The sequence below is a fragment of the Sparus aurata genome, chromosome 7 (assembly GCF_900880675.1).
Source record: "Sparus aurata chromosome 7, fSpaAur1.1, whole genome shotgun sequence".
In the NCBI taxonomy this organism is placed as follows: Eukaryota; Metazoa; Chordata; class Actinopteri; order Spariformes; family Sparidae; genus Sparus; species Sparus aurata.
In genome coordinates, this window is record NC_044193.1 from 28744094 (window position 1) to 28767562 (window position 23469).

The window sequence follows — 23469 nt, forward strand, 5'->3', positions numbered from 1 at the left end:
ACAAAGGAATCATTGCCAAAGGTTAAGCATACGATAAAACCCTCCAGAAAGCAGGGAAGGGATTTTGGATGTCATTAATCACATGAGCTCGCTCTTTTCAGTCTGCTGTCATCTTTTCCTATCAATAACAACAATGTCAATGGCGAATTGTAGGGATCGGCTGAAGTCACATCCCAGGTCTTGAGACCAACCGCATCCAGATGTCCTGAGGACACTAACTAAATGGATTTGTGATGAACACAGAAGATTCCCCCAGAACTATCGCTCTGCAAGTCAACTAAACTGTCTACAATGGAGCACGTCTTCTGATGATATTACTAGCCTATATACCATCTTTGGCTGGCTACTCAGAGCAAGACCTACAAACAAATACAAATAATATGACACATTAGAATCCATAAGGACACAGTAAACTCCTCGAAGAAAACCCACCATATTTTTCTCTTTCAATGTTCCACCGTGAACAACAAACGCGTATTTAAATCAGCAGGAGGAGAGGCAGTTAGCTGTTAGCAACCAGTGGACAACTGAGTTCTGCAGTGTGTGACGGATAACAGTAACGGAGCTAACAGAGCTAACAGCTAAACACAAGTCAGGACTGAGAGCTTTTGTTCAGAGGAACATGAAGCATAATATATTATATTATATATTACTATATGCTTGTATGCCAATTTATCTAGGGATATCATTTTCAGTTCATTTTGCTTTTGATAGCCCAACACACATTAACCTGTAGGCTAACTAACGACTTACCAAGAAGACTTAACAACGTGAATGACATGAAACATGCTACAAGAGGCGCTTTCCTTTCAGTGCAACAGCACGTTGTCTCAACTAGCTGAGATGCATCACGTCAGCTTCTCAGCAAGCTTGTCTAACAGGTGCCAGTCAGAGAGGCTCACAGTAAAGAGTGCACTGGTCTCTCATACTTGGTCCCATTTCCACACTTGGTTTGTCCAGCAGTCGCTTGTCAGAGCTAACGTTAGCATGTCTGACCTGGCTAGCTTGACTCGTAGCGCGTCCTTTTTCTTCTCAAAGTGCTTTTCTACATGTTCAGTCACTGTCGATGGCGTAACCTACTCAGGCGCGAGGTAGTGAATTAGCCCTTCGAAACCCTCTCCATCTCCCACAATGACGAGTAGCACTCCTAAACTGAGGAGTCACATCACACATTTTAACCAACGATTGCCTTTAGAGGAAAGGTTCCCAGTAAGAAGCTCCGTGTGGGAACTTCCCACTTAACGGTTAAAGGTTGACATAAATACTTTTAACTAACAACTAGCCGATGATAATTACAAAGTAAAGAAACTAAATTTGATTTTGGGTTTTTCACTTCAGCGTCATTCACTACGGGACATTTACAACAGTTTATCAGGACGGAGAAGAAAAAAGTTACTCTGGAGCCCTGTATTCACAGTGGGTAAAATCCACCTGCAAGTCAAGTTAATGCACAATTAAATATGAGAGGAGCATCATAGATCATGTGCTTCATTATAAGACAAGCCACCGCCGACTGCGTCTTCAAGAGGGAGCGTGGCTACATATCACTAAATCCAGACAAATGCCAACCAAACGGCTCCAGGAGGCATCGAGAGGTCTTTGTTCGAGGAGGGGCACGGGCATGCACCCAACACTAATACGGCTAATGGCTTAGGACACCCCACTGCTTCTTTAATTGAAGCTGGCTCTCCGACATCCAGTCGGGAGAGAGCGGCGAGGGCGAGATAAGAAACGGCAGAGGAGAGGGCGAGATTGGGGAGAGGGTAAGGAGTTAGGTTTAACTTTGATCCTGAAACGAAAGGAGGGGGCTGCGAGCGGGATGCAGAAGGTGTGTGTGTCAAGAGTGTGTGTGCGGTGGGGTGGGTGCGGGGATGCAGCCAATCAGGATTTTCCCCCGAGCCCTCGAGACACCTGGGATCATCAATGATTGATCAAACCAGAGGGGTTTAACCAAGAGAGGAGTGGGTAAAAAAAAAAAAAAAAGCATTGACGGAGGGGGCAGGAAATACAAAGGAGTGTGTGTGTGTGTGTGTGTGTGTGTGTGTGTGTGTGTGTGTGTGTGTGATAATGAGAAATGGAGCAAGAAATGAGAGAGAAAGCAAATTCTAACAAGAGAAAGGGCAGAATTGAAAAGAAAAAAACATCAAAATTGACCGAAAAGAAACAAAAGCCAGGCCCAACAAAAGGCCGCGTAAAAAGCCAGATTCAGTTCACTGTATCTAAACTTAAGAGAGGCCGCTGTGGAAGCAAACATCGCGATCAAAGCCAAACCGCTGCAGCTCTACAGAGACCCTGCTGCCTGCCCGCATGGTTTTGACTGTGCTCAGACCAGCGAAAGACAAACAGAATCTCAAACTGATCCGCACAGACTGGAACTCACACACACACACACACACACGCACACACACACACGCACACCAATGTCCTCACAGTGACATAGTGCATTGCTTTCTTAAATGGGAAATGTCATTATTTCACGCAGCTATTTTAGATGTTTTTGCCATCAGGCTTGTTCGTTATAGCAACAGCTTCTTTGCAGAGACTGTGGACACAACAGATCAAGACACAGCTTGCTTGGCGTCCACTGGGGCCATGAGGCGGGAGCATCGCACAAATAAAAAACTAATCAAATTAGGTCCCGAGTGGCTGAATGGAAACTAAGTAGATTTACTTTACAGACTGTGTATTTAAAGAGGAAGTGGGCAGATTTTATACATGAAATAATTTAGTTGTAGGCTTTTCTTTGGCTCCAGAAGGAACTGTGTCTGAAAAGTCTCAAAAATCACCTCGAGTGATGTCACTTGAGTCGCTGCTCATCTCTGCTTGAAGCTCGGAGCTACATCAGCTGCTCCGAGCATAACACACCTGAATCTCCAATTAAATGGGTTGCATTATGGGTAATATGCATACATTGGTTTCTTACACTTTTCAGTCTAGTAAAGTTATGGAAATGCAGTGGTGTATCAGTGGAATACTGTTTTGTGATACATTTTGTTGTACACCTGTATGTTGAATATTATGTGTTATATTATATGTCATGCTACACTTCCTAGGAGGAATTCTGAGGGATGTTGTACTTCACTGCATTTATCCGACAGAGACCATAATGTATAAGCTATATCATATAATGTGATACAATAACTTACTACATTAATAATTAAACTAGTGGTTTCCGACCTTTGTGGATGTTGATACCTGCCAATGAGCTTTTAGTGGTTCAACCATTAATCCCCCCCTCTAAGCGTCTCAAATGGTTTCATTTTAAGAACGGTTCAAGGCCCAAAGATTTATAACTCTCGAGTATTGCAGAAAGAACGCCCAAATACTGACAAATTTGTGTCGGTGAACTTTTGTTCTTTGCTGCCTCATGAATTATCTCACGACTCCCCACTTTCCTGAAATGGATTTCAAGGTTGGAAGCTATACAACTAAAAAACCCGACCATATATGAAGTAGTTCCACCGAGACAAGCTGCAACAGTAAAATACTGCAAACACATGGATGCATCAGTATCTAACAATTTCATGATGTAACACCTAAAAATAGTTGTAGTCACAGGAGACCACTGCAGATCTAGTTCTACAATTTGGATACTTACGTAGCACTTGCAATGAAGTATTTCTACATTGTTTAACTAATACCTTTATTTAAGTACTATAAAAGGAGCTAAGCACTTCTTCCACTACTTAAGGTTCCCACTGCAAAGCTTCTTACACTTCAGATTTGCAGCAGGTTCAACATGATTTGAATTTGAAGGTTAAGGCTACTACAGGCCGAAGATGATTGTGTATCCGAGACAAAATACATTTAAAACAGATTAAACTGTCATGGTATCAATAGAGGAAAGTCAGTAAGTCAGACCTACCATGTGAACCAGGTGGTATTTCTGCAATGAATGAGACAACTCGGTTAGAAAATGGGTGACTTTAGCTTCCAATTCGAGGCTCAAAAAAGTTTACATTTAATTTGGTGAAGACCTTGACCCCTCGTTTTGTTTTGGTATCCTTACTCTGCTATGACGACAGATTATGGACAGGCATAGATGTGAGTATGAACAGTATTTCAATCCCAACGTAACCTGTGCCCTACAAAGGCTAACCACAGCAACAATGAGACTGAGAAAAACAGCTTTGAAGTTTTTTGACTGCGCAGCCAAATGGGTTACAGGTGGAACAGTGGTTACGTGTCAATGAGACACGTATTCTTCAAGTAATCTTCATATCGTAAAAAAAACATGACTAATTACATGATCTATGACCCTAACAATTATATAAACATAATCAAAATATATAAACAAAAACAAATATAATATGCTCACTGCTTTTGACTTCTGATTTCACAATTTCAGTCATAACTCGATTTTGACCACAATTGGAGTTGCGGTGCTTTGTAGGGCAGGCCTGTTTGTTTATTGTTTGAAAATCGAAACATGGCTGAACATGAAACATGTTTTGTTCTGTGCGGCTGGCTTTCGGCTGAAGCAGATTGGCTCCGAGGGTTGCCTGGCATTGTTGCTGAATCTCTGAATAAAGACTTGAATCCACTCCCTACGTCAGGACTGCTGCTAAGAAATGCATTATTAATGAGAATAGTCTGACTGATGCTTGGGATTAATTACAGTAGCTTTGAAAGGACCCCCCCATCCCCCGGTTTTTTTGCTCAACCCAACCAAGCCAACATTACTTTTGTTCTCATTTAAGCTCAGTATTGAACTCCACGTGTGTTTTGCAGACACCGAGGACACCCTAGCAGACATTACTGTCTGGTTTCATTATTTCCATTCCACACTCTATAAAGCGTATCCTGTGTTTTTTTTTTCCACATTTGTCAGAGCAACAGTTGCGCCGTGCTGTTGTCACCTGCTTCGGTCACACAGAGAAAAGCTAAAAGGCTAAGAGCTTCTTCTTTATCGCCCATTTGCATCCTCTTTTGTCATTAGACTCGCTTACAAGTGCAGCTGCTTAATGCAACACAACAACCCAGCCAACATGTGTTCAAGTCCTTTGAGAGAAAGAGATCTCGTCTATCCTTTATTCAAGTGCTCCATGTATTTATGAGTAATAAAACACACGTTGTCATTTAAGGCAACAGACCGTCCATGACACTGTAAATCATGTGCTCATGGGAATTTCAGTTCTTCTTCCGACTCCATACAGATTTATAGTTATTTGAGATATATTGTATTACTTTTACATACCACACCTTGTGTTAGTGTGTCGTTCAACAAGCCTTATTGGGTTCACACAGACATTAACAGACAATACAGACAGTCCATAGACAGGGCTGTGTTACTCACAAACCACTAATCAGTAATCACCATACAAATGATTTAAAAAAATTATTATTGCTAATTGCTATTATCTCTGTTTGGTTAAATTTGATACAATCAAACAATCAATGTTGTTTTAGTCGTGTCATTAGAGATGTTTTTGGTAAAAACCAGCCACTAATTTCCATCTCCCCCTTCCATTTAATTCATGTTACAACACCAATGTGTTCGAATCATCTGCCCCCTCAAGTGGTTGCTAACGCTAGGTGGTTGCCAGCACTAGCTAGCTATTGCTGACAACTCCAGTTGGTTAGCATTAACATTGATAATATTTGCTAACAATAACATAGCTAATGTACACTAACGTTAACGCCATAGAATGCTGGGCATGAAGTCCACTGTAGAACTACGTTTTTTTCCGCGTTTTTTTGTTATAAGCAGGAAACACACTTTTTACATTCTTGATTCACAATCATAATTACGTTTTTTAAGGAAAAGAAAAATACTTTTATTGTGCACATTTCTACAAGCTCTGTTGATGCATCATTCTTTAAAAAATGATTTGCCCACATAAAACTGTTATTAATATGACCTGAGATTTAGATTTGAGATTGAAACTGAGATTGATAAAAAGACGTATGAAGAAGTACTGTGTGTGTGTGTATCCAAAGACTGATATATGGTATTCCTCTGAGCCATGGAGCTCTGTTGTTGTCCAAGAACATCCTCAATAGGCATGACTGGAGTGCGGACCACAGACACAGGCAGGGTAGGGGATTCCTGGGATTTGTTTAGAATGAGAAAAAAAACACAGAATAATGCCAGCCTTGTCCTTGAGGTGGGTTGCTATTATTTTTTTTCTCCCTCTCTCTGAATGCATAATTTTCAACCCACATTCATCTTGCTGTCATACAGCTGACATGATTGCGGTACAATTTTTCTCGCTAATCGTGCAAAAAAAAGCAAAACAAAAGGTCTCAACACTAGATGAGGACTGGGTGATCACCATGTGAATGTGGCAGATCCTCCATCCTGCTCATTCATCAATCCAACACACACACACACACACACACACACACACACACAAAAAGAAAATGCTCACTCTCTCTCACCATTGGTTGTTGTTGGTTTCAATTAGTGGACCCACCGTCTGACACTGGGCCACAGGAGTCTGTATTGATTGGCTGTAGCTATAGAAATGCATGTGTCAAGGGCAACTGGGGTCAAACTGTGGACCCCGGCAAAAGAAAAGAGGCAGAGAATGACAGGAGGGAGGGACAGAGGGAGGAGAGAGAGGCAGACGGACATGGCCTATCGAGACATGCCTCTGTAAGACGAGGGGGAGAGGAAGATCCATTTAGATGGGACACAAAGCCAGAAGGCCACAGAGTGTGTGTGTGTGTGTGTGTGTGCGCGTGCGTGTGTGTGTGTGTGTGGGGGGGGGGGGGTTTTGTAATGTGATTCCCAAATTCTGAAAAAAAGAGATTTGGATAAGATAGTTAGTCAAGGGTTAAAGTTAAAGTTTGTTTAGGATTAGAAATAATTGTAGCCAGTGCAGTGTGTGTGTGTGTGTGTGTTTGAGTGTGTGTGCGCGTGAGTGAGTGAGTGAGTGAGAAAGAGAGCGAGAGAGCCTGGTAGGGGGTGATCCAGCAACTGGACAAACAGACTTGATCTGACTACTGTTCAACTAATGGAGACCAGCGATGGCCTGAAGCACACACACACTCACACAAACACACACACACGCGCCCACCATAACAACAACTTCTGGTCTGTTTCTCATATTGCATTCACCCACTTTCATGTGAAAGCATGATATTACAATAATAAGCACGCTGCATAGCTTGTGGGCTGAACCTGGTGGGAGGTATCATTTGTGTAAACCCAGAACAACAGAGAGGGGGGGGGGGAGGAGACCCACCTGGAAATGGACGCACAGTGAGCAGCTACCATCTGTCAAAAACCACGGACAGTGTGTGGACAGGTTCAGAAAATTAAATGTCTCTACGGCCGTGAACTTGGGAGAGACAGCTAGCCTGGCCCTGTCCAAAAACCAAATCTTCAAATCAGCACATCTGCAGCTCACTCATTAACTGCTACTCCTTGTTTGTTTAATCTCAACCGAAAACTAAGGGTACATATTAATCAGTGAGCTTTAAGAGGTGCCTGATAGGTTGAATTTTCTTACATATGGACTGAGCCAGGCTAGCTGTCTCCTGCTAAGATAAATTAAACTAAGATAATCTAAAATAAGAGAAGCTAAGCGGCTGCTGGCAGATATACTTTCATATGTTACCAAACTAAAATACAAATAAAAAAACGTAAATAACTTAAAGACATACTATGCAGGATTTGCCGCTGCTGTTGGTGAAGCCACCATTTAAAGTTGGCCCCTCCTCCCAAAGCAGTTAATCGCAGAACTAAAACGTTATTTTTAGATTTTTAAAAAAACATTTTTACGGAGGTTATCTTCTAACGCACAAATGAAAACGCCCACCTCTCTGCAAAACCCTCCGGAATTTATGTAAATGCAGCTGAAGTGCAGGCTTCATCATGTCCACTGATTGGCTCTCTGCCCTGCCTCTGTGTGAGTGTGTGTAGCTCGCCCCGCTCTTAGTCAAATAAACAGAGCCACTGCTGTCTATACATTCGTAAGCCCTGAAACTTCCCACACACTGCAAAATACTAAGAAAACAAGAAAATACAGACAGAGGGGCAGGGGTCTCTGCAGATACAGACACAACCACATACTTCTCATGGGTTGTATAAGTGATGAAAGATTACTTTTCTGAGTGTTTACATCGTGTTGGTTTGTTTGTTTTGTTTTACACCATACTATACCTTAAAAATGATTATACTGGAATATTTTGGCAACATTTATCTTACAGCTCAGAATGTCCAAGAAAAGCGTATTTTACTCCCACAGCTGCTTTTCAATGTAGGTCACTGTCCAAGAGGCTAAATGATATTCTGTCATTCATCTCTATGGCTGTCACGTCCACTTAAAGTCGTGGTCCACTTTGCTTTAGCATTTTTTGGCATCCAAGTGCATGCCAAGCCGTTCCCTCTCTATATCTGTTCCACCGCAGTGTACAGTTGTAGTTATACCACCAAATGCGACTACTACTCAGGTTGAAACAAGCTATTTTCCGATAACTTTGAGTGTTTGATGAGTCCAACACAGAACACTAGAACAACCAAGCACAAAATAAAAACACGATAACGTTCTTCATGGGTCCTTTTTTAAAAGAAAGATACCCAATACTGGTAGTACCTACCGAGTGTAATAGGTATTAAACTATCATATGGTATTAATGTGAGATATCATTTTAGTCTGCTATCGGATCTGAAACTTACTCTTGGTGAAAACAATCTAACAAAAGACTCTCTCTGGCTTTCAGTTGGATTCCAGAGGCTCCCTGAAATCTTTTTCATTTCCTTCGTACAGGGTACTGTGTTATTCTGCTTTTCTCAGTAGCATTCAGTAATATAAAGAAGTTGATTGAATGTTAATCTGAATGACTTCAAGTGATTGACATCTGAAAACAGCCGCTGTCTGACCACTGACGTTACTGCGAACATAACATGTTCACCAGCAGTGCAGACGAGCAGAGAGAGCGACAGAGACGGTCGGAAAGGAAAGACAATGACAGAAATGTCAAGTCTTCACTAATTCAGGACAGTAAATGATCTGGTTGCTGTGTTTGTGTAATATCCCCCTGTTCTCACACTGTGTGGTCAGCTGTGCTGTAACCGCTGTGAAAATCTATACTCCCCTTCTACACTCAGACACGCTGTAGACTGTTTGGTTAGCCCCCACAGACTGCTGCACCGGTCCTCCTGTTACATCCGGAAAATCTAAACAAAGCACTGGGCATTCATATCGTACTTTATTCTAACAGGAAGTAAGATTTCTGCTGTCTCCAAAAATGACTCCAATGCATATTTCATGCTGAGTCGTTAAACAGTAGGGCCGTCCTGGCCACAGATGCCAGTTCATGGCCATTTCTCAAACTTGCAGTCATTACTTCCTTATATACTTTGCTGTTGCTATAATTATGAATGTAATGACTAAAGATTTCACGATTTTAGAAATAGTTCAACTTTTCAAGCTTGTCATTTTCTGTGTTTTATGTGTACTTAAAGCATCCATACTATTTTTTTTTAAGTAACGGGATGAGAGACAAGGGAGGATGACATGCAGGGCAGCTCCTGGTCCGCTGCAGTGAGGACACAGCCTCTGCACATGGGGTGCACGCTCTACCATCTGAGCTATAGTGGCACCCAATATATATTTTTTTATATTGTTTTGTTTTGTGAAAAAGTGTTGCACGCAGTAACAAATTGAGAGACAACTATCACCCAACTCTGCAGTTCCTCTCAGTTTAATGGAGCTTCAAAGCGTATTGCGAAAATGCAAAAAAAATAAAAAATGCTGAGAAAGGCTTGAAATGAAGCTTCTTTAGGCATAAGTTAAGCCGGGTGTGTTTGCATGGCGGTTTCTTGTATACTTGTTTGTAGCACACGTATTTGTTTTCATATCCCTTTTGGACCTGTTGAATCAACCGATCGGCTTGCTTGATGCACTCGCTGCACAGCGTGTAGTTTAGATTTTGGAGGCATGAGCACCGATTCCGCCAATTCTCATTTTTCAGAAGTCAACCAGCCAAATGGCTACATGCACTAGCACTAACCACTCTGACATGTACCCACTTCAATCTGGAACACACTTTGCAAATATATCAAACACACACAGGGGTGACTAGCCAACACGGTTCAGCGTGCAGAAATTTACTGAAAACTTACAAACCCTAATCCTACAGAAACTTTCCTTTTGCCAGACAAACTCTACAATCCAAATGTAAACTGAAAATGATTAGTTCAGGTCAGGGTTGAGGGTGAAGACCATCAGCAGAACAAAACATTCAGTTCATCATACAAGTGAGCCCTCTTCCCAAACAAATCAATAGAGGATCTTTGCAAAGAAAAAAGAACACATCTCCAACACCTTCTCCAAGTGGGGATGCTTGGGTGTGTTCTTCAGAGAAGCGTGATTACAGCTTAAGCTTCATCAGCAACTTTGAGTTCTGCTTGTTTAGTCATCGAATGTCCCTTTAAAACAAAGCAAACAGCGGTTAAGTTAACTGCATAGGTTTTTCTTTGCAAAACAATATTTTTGAAGCACCCTTATTTTTGTCCAGCGTTTGGAGGAAAAAATTGGAAAAACCAGCAATGGAATAAGACAGGTCATCACGGATCAATTCAAGATACGATTCAGAAGAACAAGTCTAAATGGCTTGTTATATATGATTTTGCAGCACATAACTGCAGTACTGATCTACCGAAGACATCAACAAATCCAGCATAAAAGCAATTTCCACAGAGGTTCTGGGGTACTTATGTCAATAATCTTGGCTTTATGTTAATAAGCAGGCATGTTTTTATTGTGGCTCGCTGCCAACTGCATCACAGAAATGAGGCAGACTTTTCCACTGCCGCGGTCAAACCGGTCAAACAAACCATCTAAATGACTTCCTGCTCTTTCTGCTGCAGCTGCTGCATTCGAGGGAAACACACACAAATTCATGGTTTTCTCTGCTACACTCTGCCCACGGGCCAAGGTCCTTTACTAAATTATACCGTTCAGCACAGAGCAGTATGCCTCTCCTCTCCTCTCCTCATCTAATAAAACAGAGAGTGAGCTGCCACTCACTCAGGCTTGGAGTAGTTTGACAGAAAAAGCATCTATCTGTCAGTTCATGGAGCCAGAGAACAGGGTAATTTAAAGCCTCTTCTCAGGTTCAATACCAACCTTCCGGATGAATCTCGCATCAAATGAGATCAGCACTTCCCGTTGAGCTACTGTGTTAACAGTAAGTGGAATGCCAGCATGTATAATGCAACTCAACGAAATGCATTAAGACAAAGCAGACAATATTTAAATCGTTCCATAGGTTGAGAAAGAGGGAACCGGCTTTTTAATAATAAAATGGCAATAATGGATAGTGATTTTTATTAAACAGTTTTCTGTTTGCTTTTTATTTACATGTTTTATGTATTAACAAAAATGTTAAATGAGCCATTATGTGATCGAACTCTGAGATCAAAAATACGGTATTCAGTGAGGAGTCTGTAAAATATCAACATTGGTTTTTTTTTTTAAAAACATATTTTATTTGCAACGTCATGGACAAGTGCTACACTTCCCGAAATAAGTGAAGTGTAACAGTGTCATCATGGGTGCAGTTGGGTGCTCCAACAGGACAATGAAGCCAAAACACACATCAGACGTGGCAAAGGAATGGCTAAATCAGGCCAGAATTGAGGTTTTGGAATGGCCTTTTGTTGACTTGAATCCGACCGAGAACATGTGGACTGTGCTGAGGAAACGAGTCCACGCCAGGAAGCTAACAAATTTAGCTGAAAATTCACATCATCCTTCGAGAGAAGTTGTTAAAATCCAGCCAAAGGGCTACCAGGAGCTGGTGGGTGGCCATCAAAAGCACCCAATTGGAGTAAAAACGCTCATGGGACATTTAACCAAATATTAGAATTACTGTATGTATTTGTTTGACCCAGCAGACCTATAATAAACTGGAACTTGAGACTGCCATGATATACATGTACTTTACAAGTGGATGTAAAACTTACTGTACATGTGAGTCTCCTTCAGATGACTCTAAATTAACCAGTAGCCAGCTTTATCTGCCCTGGACAGTGAGTGGACTTCATACTGTGTGGCTGGCAAACTCAACCTGGTGGTATTACGGCTTAATCTTCAACCTTATTACTTCCCCTCAGCTTTTCATCAATCAGCGGGAGACTTAAGAGGATTGCACTTTCGCCAACATGACAGCATAAAAATTCTGAAGTACCCAGTGAACCGATTCCAAAGTGTAAACACAACGCAAATCCTCTTAAAACACATCCACAGGAAGGGAGAAACTTTAGCAGCAGAGCGAGTTAATTCAATAAAGTTGTGTTATAGAATGAAAATAGTGTCCTGCACTGGAAGTAAGAGCAGAGGAAGAGTTTTAGTCTTTCAGGTTGCTTCATCAGCAAATGTGCAGCACAAGGAGAAATCCAATTGATCACGAAATTCAAACTTTGTCCAACGGTGATGGTAAACAAAATGCCATTAATATCTGTGACTGTTCAACACAAAGGAAATGCAGACCACATGGTTTGCAGATAATCAATGGGCTAATCAACAGTCCTGGAAAAGGTTCTTCTCATTTCATCCCCTCCTCTTGAGTAGCCTAAGGGGATTTAACCTATCAGCTCTATCAGGATCTAACTGACACTCTGACAATCCCCTTCACTGCTGATAAACCTGAGGATCAGATGAACCCCTGCATAACAGCGAGCCCCTGCAGACAATAAGAGCAGAGAAGCTGACTTAGCAATAGCCTCTGGTGGTCTGGTGGTCTGCTTTCTGCGTGTACAAACAAGTAAATTCCAAATCCATTAGCTCGCCTGACAGCCGAGTGCAGCAGTCCAGTCCAGGTTCGTTTGATCAGTCGATTCCCAGAATGTTATCTTGACAAGTGTGCAAATGATATTGATCACTCATTGACCCCTGGCGGTTCTCACTCCTCGTTTGTAGAAGTAATTAATTGGAGCCTGATTATGAGAACGAACAATGACCCAAATCGAGCGTCAGTGGGTGTGTCACTTTCGGGATAACGTTTCAGGGCATTACTAACAGTTGCCAGAAACCCCACGGACAAATGCAGAGGCGTTTATTTAAGAAAGGGAATGCTCCACCTGTGAGTCAGTCGGATCGCTAACATAGCTATGCTGAGTCCGAAGGCAACTGTCCAGGGGCCTGTGGCAGCGTGTTAGGGGCAACAGCTTCAGATGGAGGAGGGTTTATGTTTCTGGCTGCAGGCAACTGTGCCCACATGTGTAACTAGCAGCCTCGCACCAAGGGCTCGGATATAAACAGAAATGAAACAGACAGAATGGGAACTCCTACCTAAATCAACAAATGGTTGGTCATTTTGTTTAACACTGCAGGCCGATCATTGGTCGATTAGTCCTGAGATCGCTGTGAGCATCATCCTTGCTTGTAAACGACTGAGCCTTTCCAGAATGCCCCGTCATACCCAATCATGTGACTATCAGCTGTTACCAATTAACCTGTTTACCGGTGGAATGTTCTTAACAGGTTTATTTAGCATGCCACAAATAAATAACACTGACAGAGGACAATGAAGCAAAGAAACATCCTTCTGATATAAGATCAGTATAGATCTTCTTCCGGCAATCTGTGATCGCCCCCAAATATCCTGATTGGCGCACCATTAGATAGTAGGTATAAGCATATATTTACAAAAATCAATAAAGGTGATGTGATTAAATATCACACATATTGTCTCTGATCTGATTTCAATTGGGTTTAAGTCAAAAAAGAATTATCACAGTTATCACAGTCTGTGTTATCTATGTTTTACATAGTGTGTCATCTTTTTGGGCATCCTTTTGCCATTTTTAAATTTGTCTTCTGAATGATCTGCATCACTGGCTGATATACTAGGGAATAAATAACCAGGTCAATAGTGAGAGTGTTTCAGTGCCCACAGCAGAGGCAATTTCACAGAACCGTAGTACTTTAGCAGTATAAAATCTGCGTGGAACTAAAACTTGTCAATCACAGGAAAAAGTAATACAACAAAACATAATTAATAATGACATTAACAAGGTCAAGATTGTATTCCACTAATCTTCGGTGTTGCAATGAATTACCATGATTCCACAGAGGGAACATCTAGATACTCTAATTCTATAGTGGACACTGCCTGAGGCAGCGATATAGAAGAGGGCAGCTGGGGGTTTAAGGTTTTGTCTGGAGGCTGAGCTGCGGGCTGGGCTGAGGCTCTCCAGGGAGCTGGGGAAGGGGACAAGGGCTGAGGCTGAGGCTGAGGCTGAGACCGAGGGCTGGTGGCATGGTACATACACAACTATCCCGGGGCTGAGGGCTGCTCAGAACAATAAAAAACCACACCCTATGGCTTTAATATGGCATGCCTTCTTCTGTCCTCATATAAGAAGATTAGATTTTCAATAAGGATTACATCACCAAGGGTTAATCTTGACCATATTAGATGCTTATTTTCAACATCTGAACAGTGACTAATCTTGCTGATGTAATGAAATGTTTTATATTCCATTTTGTCACTGGTGATGTTGCTCATTTAAAAATCTAATTCTTGTTTCATTCAATTCTTGTTTTATCTCGACACTTCCATAAACTGCAACTGCACATTAGGTTATTTTGTTATTCTCCGTATCTCCATTGGCCAGTGTTGGCCAGTCAGCTCAAGTACTTTACCTGGGAGCCAAAGTGACTTGGCTTACTGCTGCCCTACTACAGCTGCAACTAACAATTATGTCCATTATCGATTAACCTGACATTTGTTTTCACATTTTTCATGAGGTGACATCTTCAAATTTCTTATTTTGACCAACCAACAGTCTAAAACCCATAGATTATTCATTTCATATCAGTATAATAACAAAGAAAAGCAGCAAATCTTTATGGTTAAGAGGCTGGAAATGGGAAAAGTTTGACATCTTTGCTTGAAAAATGACTGAAATGATTAATCCATTACCAAAAGAGTCGATTTATCAATCAAACTAATCAATTAATTGACTAATCGTTGCAACTCTATTCCTCACCCCAAAACGTCAAAGACAACATAGCTTTCAGACTGTTCACAGAACAGAGACCACAGTACATCATTCCAGCTTTATGTGCAAATGGGCGGGACAAGAAAGAACCCGAGGAGGACAACAGCAAGAAAACAGATTTTCTGCCTGAAAATAGCAGCCAGACAACACCACAGCCAGCTCAGGATGACAGATTTTAACAATCGTGACCACGATGAGGCAAACACCGCTTTGCATTCATGATGCAAGGACTTGCTGATGAAGTATTACTCTTGAACCTGCGACATTCTCCTCTCACCAGTACAGTAACAGAATGAAATGATGTTTCAAGGCCATGAACGTTGTGGGTGAGCAGCGTATTCCTACCTGGGACAGTCCTTCATCATGTTTCTTGTGTACGTAACCTACCGTTCTCTCTAAATAAAATATCAGATACAGTGTTTTACAAAAACCTCTGAAGAAGCATCAGAAAATAGCAAGTCTTTTTGAGCATGAGGAAACCACAGAGCTGTTGTTCTCTATGTAACCGCCAGCATTCATTTCGCATGCATGTTTTCTGTAAGCTTACTGATGCAGACGAAACGGAGCAGTACCGTCTTAAATCATGGGGGGCCTAGAAAAAAAGACCACAGGACATGACAAAGAAGTTCGAAACAACGGCAGACATCTGAAAGTACTGGAACTTGATAATCTCATTGGTGACCATCGGCCCGATGTTTATTGTTGTTAGAAACTCTCGACTTTGAGCTGCCCTCTACTGGATTAATCCATGCCAACGAAAAGGAAATACGTGGGCAGTTACGGTTACATCGTTTGAGATGGTTATATCCGTTTCCAGTGAAACGTCCAGTGACCCAAGTGTACCTTTAACCACATCGAGATACCCTAAGAAAACATATTTCCCTACACAGGAATGTTAACTCCCGCTTTTGGTGTGAGGAGGATGTAGACAAACAAAGAGAGACAGACCAATCATAACGAGCCACTCAAGGATCCCTCACCAGCCTCAAAGATACGCATCTGGTCTCATGAGGGCCCATTATGTGTCATGATCCATCTGTGCATGTACTTTGTGACAAAAGTCTGCTCGCCCTGTACCTCTGTTTTAGAGTGTGTGTGGTGAACAGTACGAGAGGATGGAGGGGAATTCCATTTAAGTACGATGGATAGAAGCCTGCTGCTAATGAAAAGAAGTATTTATTAGACTGCCAATCCGCCCGTCAGCCAAACTCCCTCGAGGGCTCGTACCCGGCAGATAGCGAGCATTTCTGAACCGGGGTCAACCGTTTGTAAAGCGCTGCCACTACGCATGTTAAAATGATAAAAGGAGCGACTTGAGGTTACACTGTGGCACACAGAGGAGAGGAGAATATGGGCTCAGGATTCTCACAATGCCGTTCATTTTCCCTTATCTTCTCAGGGATGCCTGTGGCCACCGTGGTGCCCCAGCAAGTGTTCTCTGCAGAATCTCCACTCCCAGAGCCCGGAACAGCACAAACAGAGCCCCCCTCTCACACACGCACACACACACACACACACACACAGACACAGAAGAATGTACCATGAGGGACCACCAGCTGTTGCAGTGACCGATACGGGGAACGCCCAAAATACTTCTATCATCAAAATCTGGCATGCACATTCTCTCTCGTGCGCTTCACACACCTACTGTGAGATCAACGTGGTCAGGTTCTTTACGCTCTGTGACTTCCTCTGAGATGCCTTTCTGCTTGTCAAAGGAGTTAAGCTAATAATTACAGTGAAATCATCCAAGACTCATCCAGCAAAGCCATTTATTAACAGGACAAGAGCTTATCAGAAACTCAGCAGGTCACCATATTCCTATCCAGTCATTTCTTCAGATGCCTCCCCGCTGACTCAAGGCTTGTTGGACAGAAGTGCTAAAAATACATCCAACATCCTACTACAGTATGTGACACCTGAGATTAACAAATGAGAAAGCACGCTGAGCGGGGCACACTTGGCGTCTGATTTCAAAAGCATTAACACTCCTCTCCCTTTAATGCTCCCACTCATTTCCAGTTCTCACGCTGTTGAAAAGCAAACTACTTAACCTACACTGTGCCCAACACTTGACACCTATAAATCATAACACCCCATCCGTGCGGCATACATGCCCAGCAGTCTTACTTTTATGATCCATTGAACGGACTGGAAAATGGTTGTTTCAGCTGCAGAGCATCGCTTTTCAATGACCAGCTGCAGCTGAAGTGGCCTTCGACCCGTTCCTCCGTGCGTGTCTGAGAGGTTTGAGGTCCGGATGGTAACCTAACCACTTCCTGTAAGCCACCTAATGAGAATAATCATCCCATAGTTTGATTTCAAAAGCTCTGCGGGGCAGAAATGGGAACAGCCAGCGATGTTGTTCTGGATTTTGAGGCAGAACATTTCTGGTAATATTGAGGCCAGAAGCTGACAAAACATTGTGAGGGTTATCAGACAAGCCAAATATTTGACTGAACGTGTCAATAAATAACAGTTATATGAATACAATGGTTTGTATGAAGAAATATATATACTATTATACTGTCTCTTGACATCCAGTCAGATGGTAAAAAAATGTAAATGTAATCCAAATCTCCTGTTTTTTCTGTGCTAACCTGGTTACAGCTCGACTGTTTACCCTGATTTCAGACATTTGCAGTGTAGATGACCATGAAAAGGCACTGTTCTGTGTACACAGATATAAAATAAAAAAACATTTAATATATTTTAGAACTATGGTTACGCACATACTCATACAGAACTGGAGTTACATCAAGGCAGTAACTATTGCTGTCAATTGACGTGACTGAACCTGAAAAAAACCCGGACATCATTTCAAATGTACTTTCGGTCCAAACATGGCCCCGCCTGTTGGCTTCCAACAGGTCCCGACAGGTCCAGGAAGGGCATCCATGCTCTACTTAGGGTTAAGGTTGATGTTCGACTACGTTTTCTAATAATTTTACATTTTAGTCTAACTATTCTCCCCAACAAGCAACATTTGCTTTACCTCACCGCATGTTTCGTTTTTCTGCATGCTTATACGTCCAGAGCAGCTATTGGACCAGGTAAGACTGGGCGATATAACCTTAAAATAATATCACAATATCTTTTGGCAAATTTAGTGAAACACAATATACGCCTCAATATTTTAAAATCAATGCTGGGACTGGGCGACAGAATCAAACGTCAAAATATTTTTGACCTAAATGGCCATATTTTGATATCAATATTGCAACAATATTTTACGGAGGACTGTTGGTACTTTCACAAAATACTAACTAGAGTAGCTAAACAGTTGGCTTCATCCCTAGATTTCTGATAAATAATCATCAGTAATGGGATTTAAAGACAAACTGGGTAAAGGCAAGTATAAGAACAAGTACAACAGTTCAGAAAACAACATTACTCTACTATAATGCAGCCTTTAAAACCAGGAAAAGACTACACTAATGCTTAATCATAATATAACAATATCCAAGATCTAACACAATATATAGTTTCGTATCACAATATTGAAATATATATTGTGTATATAAAGCCCAGCCCCAGGACCAGGGTGTTTGCTTAATGTTACTACTTCCGTAGAAACACCGCAAACTCTTGTATCAGCAATAAAAGTAATCAAGCTAGCGAGTTAATGCTACCAAAGTTAGCTAACAAACATTGGTAAAGGCAGGAGGCACACACAGACACACACCTACAAAATGTCAGAGATAACACAAATGTTCTAAGATTAATTTCCATTGTGGTCCTTGATAAAGTCAAAAGTCTTAGAGGGGATGCTGATTAATGTTGTGAAGACAGAAGGTGTGTCCGCGAGCTTCTGAGTAGCATTAGCAAGCTAACGTTGTTGACCTTAGCCTGTCGGCTGAAATGCGTTAGCTCCTGTTACACAAGTGATGCTACAGCAGTAAGCACGGCACATGGATGATCAACATTATGTGGCCGATTTGGTTTTATGGAGAGAGTAAACGGTGCTTTCACAAAATATTAACACAATAAGATCTTGATAAATAATCAGCAGCCACGTGATGACGAAGGGAAAATATTACTACACCTAGAACAGTCTGTTGAGTTAAGAAAATGACATCACTTTACTGTAAAGCAGGAAACTTATGCCCCATCATTACTTACAAATGTACAGTCTCATATAACAATATGGATATTGATAGATTTCTTGCGAGGTGCATTTGATCAAGGAAACAAAGTACACAGCTTTGTATTTCATTCACATTTCATGTAAATTGGTAAACCAACAGTATTATTTATTGATATATTTAGTTGTATGTTTGACCTTTTAATGCTCATTTTGGGGCTCCAAACAGTAATCCTGGTTCACGTGGACAAAGTGACAAATTGGACTTATGGTGAGGGAACAATAGAACTTTTCTACACACTACAGTCTGCGATAATACCATAACCATGCACACTTTCATTCATCCCCCACTGTCAAGTGCGGGTAATGTGATATTGTGCTTCTGGAACAGGCCCTTAGCAAGCAGATGGCCAGCTATTCAAAAATGTCTGGATGCTGGGACCCCAAGCAAAACCAGAGAGAAGAGGAGACCGCAAAAATCTTAACAAAGGTTGCATAGGAAATGTGCGCTTGAACGTTTGGAATGAGAATAATACAAGGAGAGGCTTTGATTTAGCTGTTCCTCGGTTTACCAGATAAAATCCAACAGCTGTTACAGAAGAGGGGAACCAGCTGCCAAACTCAACTCCATCTTCCTTTTTTAGCCATTTCAACGAGACCATGAACACACCCAGCGCTGAAGAGCTTTCGGTCTTCAGATCCAGCAGGCTCATCATGTGCAACGCACAGACTGAGAGGGGATCCACTGAGGGCCAAGCCTCACCTAGTCGCGGAATAGCAGATATCATAGCGCATGACTGGTTCTGAACACACACTCCCTCTAGGACCGAAGAATTTCAACTGATTCTGCGAAGTCCAGAGGCTGAACTGACTGGGACGACGGCCAACTTTACCATTTTCAATAAGGGTGGTAAAGCATGTTTCAACAAGAGCAACATAAACAAACATTGTTCATCATCATCAGCCGCTGATAACAGCAATTCCAGGAAATAATGACACATTTTAAAGTCAGTGAGCTCTCCTCAAGTTCAACAAACATTGCCACAGCAGATCATCACAGTTTCCTAACTTGTGCAATAAATAGGCAGCTGTGTATGTCCGGCAGAATGCTAGCAGGTGAACAAGGCATTTGACATTTGGCTCACACACATTCCTACATCAGCTGACAAAACCCCATAGCTCACCACAGCCCACAGCTTCTATATTGTAGTGACCAGTCTTGTCTGAGTGTGTTGGATATCATGTATCATAGTTTCAAAAAAAGAGTTGATGGTTACTTTGAGGTTTAAAGGAGCACCGTGTAGTTTTGGCAAATATTTGTTTTCAATCCGAAGAGAAAGATCTTCACTGACTGACTTTTTTTTTTTTTTTTTTTTTACCTAACTCAACTAAATAAACCAACTCTTTTGTTTTCATGACTGAATGAACTGAACAAACAAACAAACAAACAAACAAACAAACTGGACTTTAAGGACAACACAATTTTACACTGTCTTACTTTATTTATATGTGGCGGACCCTGCCACTTTTCTAGCTTCAAATTGTGTTCTAGGACCTTATTTTCCTCTGAGACTCTCGTTTATTCACTTGTGCAAAAAAAAAAAGAAAAAAAAAATAAGTTTTAATTATTACTTCATCAATATTGTAAATATTAAACTTCTGAGTGTAAATTCCTTCTCTGAAACTACACACTGCCCCTTTAACTGTTTAGCTGTTAAAACGAAGCATTTTTGAGCATCAAAGATCGTCTACACACACCTAAAAGCAGAATGAAGTTCGTGATGTGAACTGAAACGCTACCTATGAATTTAACACGAGTCACACTAGCGTGCTTCGAGCCCACCTGAACAATGAAGACGGCTGTTTTTTTCCCTGACAAGCAGAGGTGATGCTCGTAAGGAAAGTTTGTTTTTTCTCTCTCGTGAGCCACAGTTTCTCTTTGTTCCCTTTCTAATGAACGCCGGCCTTGAACTCACCTGTTTGGTCAGTGGCGTGTGTGAATCAGCCGTCCATGCTGCCTGAGTGAAACACAGCCTCACATCCACGCCGACGAGCTGAGAGAGTGTGTGATGAGGTGAGGCTCCACTTCAGCCCACTGTGAGTTTCCCCTCCAAAAACCGGCGCACTTTCAGGAAAGTAACGGTCTGAAAGTAGAAGAAAGTCCGAGTCCAGAAAGTGTGTGAGAGAGAGTGTGTGTGTGTGTCCCTTCAGAACCTGAGGCGGTCTGTCTCTGTGGGCTGGCCGTGGTGGAGAGCGCTCCGGACAGACAGGCAGGTCTGCATTTCTGATGGGCTTCAACAACAGAGCAGGCAGGCAGGCAGCTGAGACAAGAGACACGGAGTCAGACAGGGTGGGACAGGAAGCGGCAAGGGGTCGCCTTCAAAATAAAAGCCCAAAACCTGTCGCACCTGAAGAGGTATAAAGGCAAATTGTGTGGCAGATAAACAAATAGTCAGTAAATCTAATGTAGGCTACAATTTCTTGTCTTTTTCTTCATGCTTCTATTTCATAAGGCTTTATCCGGATTTCCAGCTCCTGATACAGCTAAATAAATTATGTGTGTGATGTACTGTATAATAATAGATTTTAAAAAAGTAGCCCCACCTTGACCAGCTGCAGCATTAAAGGATTAGTTTACCCAAAATTGAATTAATTCTTTATGCCTACTCATCCTGATGCGGACTGAAAGAAAGCGTTGAGGTTCATAGTCCCCAAAACATTGCTAGAACTTTGCACAAAAAATATTGTTCCAGCATTCTCCTAAACCGCTGAAGTAGATGGGAACTTGTTTTAAAATGTATTTTTAAAAAAGCAAAACAATTGTTCCATAAAGTTTGCAACCCAAATCTCTGGAGGCGTTAGCATGCACCCCACTTCAGATTTCGGACATGCTTACGCAGCTACAGTGCAGAATTTGGCTAATAAAGAGTGTAAATCACGCCTTTCGCAGGCTTGAATAACAAAGGAAAAACAAAAACAAACAAAGAAACAAAATAATAAAAAATAGAAAACAAAAAACTACCTAAAATGGCTCCATACAGCTCAGATGGTGGAATTCAAGTCTGCGGAAGCCCAAAAAAAACCAAAATGGATTTGAGAAGACATTACTTATACCCCTTTGAGTATTGAGATCTTGCCTGTGGCTGCAAATGTTAGTACACAGACCCTCTGAAGCGCGAGCTAGACCACGCATCGTGAGTTCATATAAGTTATTTTGAAATCCATTCTGGATCTCAGGGCTTCCAGAGACTACGCTGGATGAGCTGTATCGCGCCAATTTATGTGTCTTTTTGGTTTTGTTTTTCAGTTATTTAAAACAAGTCCCCATCTACTTACGTAATTCAGCAGAACATGATAAGTACAATACACTGATATATCAATAATTGTCATCAAATTATATAATCTAAGTCTATTATTCTGAAAGGCATCATTCACATTGAGAGTACCATCCCTATTAGTAAATTATAGCACAAAAAAGTATATATTTTTTTAATCTAGGAATATTTGTCACTGATTATCAAATAAAAGTGCTTTTCCTCCAAATGTGCAATGGGTTAAAGTTCGGTTTTATTTAAAGCATTTCTCTGTTCCTGTGCCTTTATAACTAGAAACAAGCTCGAACATATTTTATTTTGAAAATTCTGCTCAGACATGCTGCCCTGCCTCTGCTGGCTTAACACCAGTACCACTGAGCTGTGGCTGTCTGTGCAGACAGGGTGACCGGCTCAGACAGACAGACAGACAGACAGCTCCTGTTAGGCACTGGCACCCTGGATTCACCCAATTAAAACCGCTGAAAGTATATGAATACAAAATAAAAACCGGGTTCTCTGATGATCCTGTTCACTTTGTAGCAGCATTACAAAACACGCAACACATGGTGAGACTAATTTCAATATGCTGACAGATCTAAAGGACTCCAGTCAGTCAGTATGTTTACCCACCCACCATTATATTCCAGCATACAAGTCATGGTCAGTTAGTTCAAATTTGTTTTTTTTATTCTTCTCATTCTGTCCAACACATTGTATGGTCTAACTACAATTAATTCTGTCATTCAGCTGAAAGCATTTTATTTGAATGTCCAACTCCAGCTTTGTGATCACTTGAGATGAGAATGAACAATGACTTACAGAGCTGTTGCTCTCCTCCTCGTCTGTGCGCCTACGTGAATGACGTGTGACTGCCCTCTGCTGGTCACCGGTCGATCTGCCTCCCAAATGTCAGAAAGTTGTGAATGCATCCTGTTTGATCCAGGATGTGCTGAGATGCAGCTCAATAAAAAAAAAACAATAACAAAAGAGAAGTCGCTGGGTGTTCACTACTGAAACTGTTTTTATTAAACACCCAGTGGCCACTTTAGTAGTTACACCCGCACAATGGAATCTACCGTTATTTGGCCATGCTGTATGATCAATTCTGA

The 23469-nt window shown here is 41.6% G+C and overlaps 1 protein-coding gene across 2 annotated transcripts in view; it reads right to left on the reverse strand.

Annotated features, from left to right (window-relative positions):
* LOC115585114 (plexin-B1-like) overlaps positions 1–21371 on the reverse strand; it is a 73806-nt gene extending 52435 nt beyond the window's left edge. For both annotated transcript variants that reach the window (XM_030423237.1, XM_030423233.1), the window contains exon 1: positions 21023–21371. The gene's annotated coding sequence lies outside the window, so the exon portion shown is untranslated. The remainder of the gene's footprint in view (positions 1–21022) is intronic.
* Between the last annotated feature and the right edge of the window lie 2098 nt (positions 21372–23469).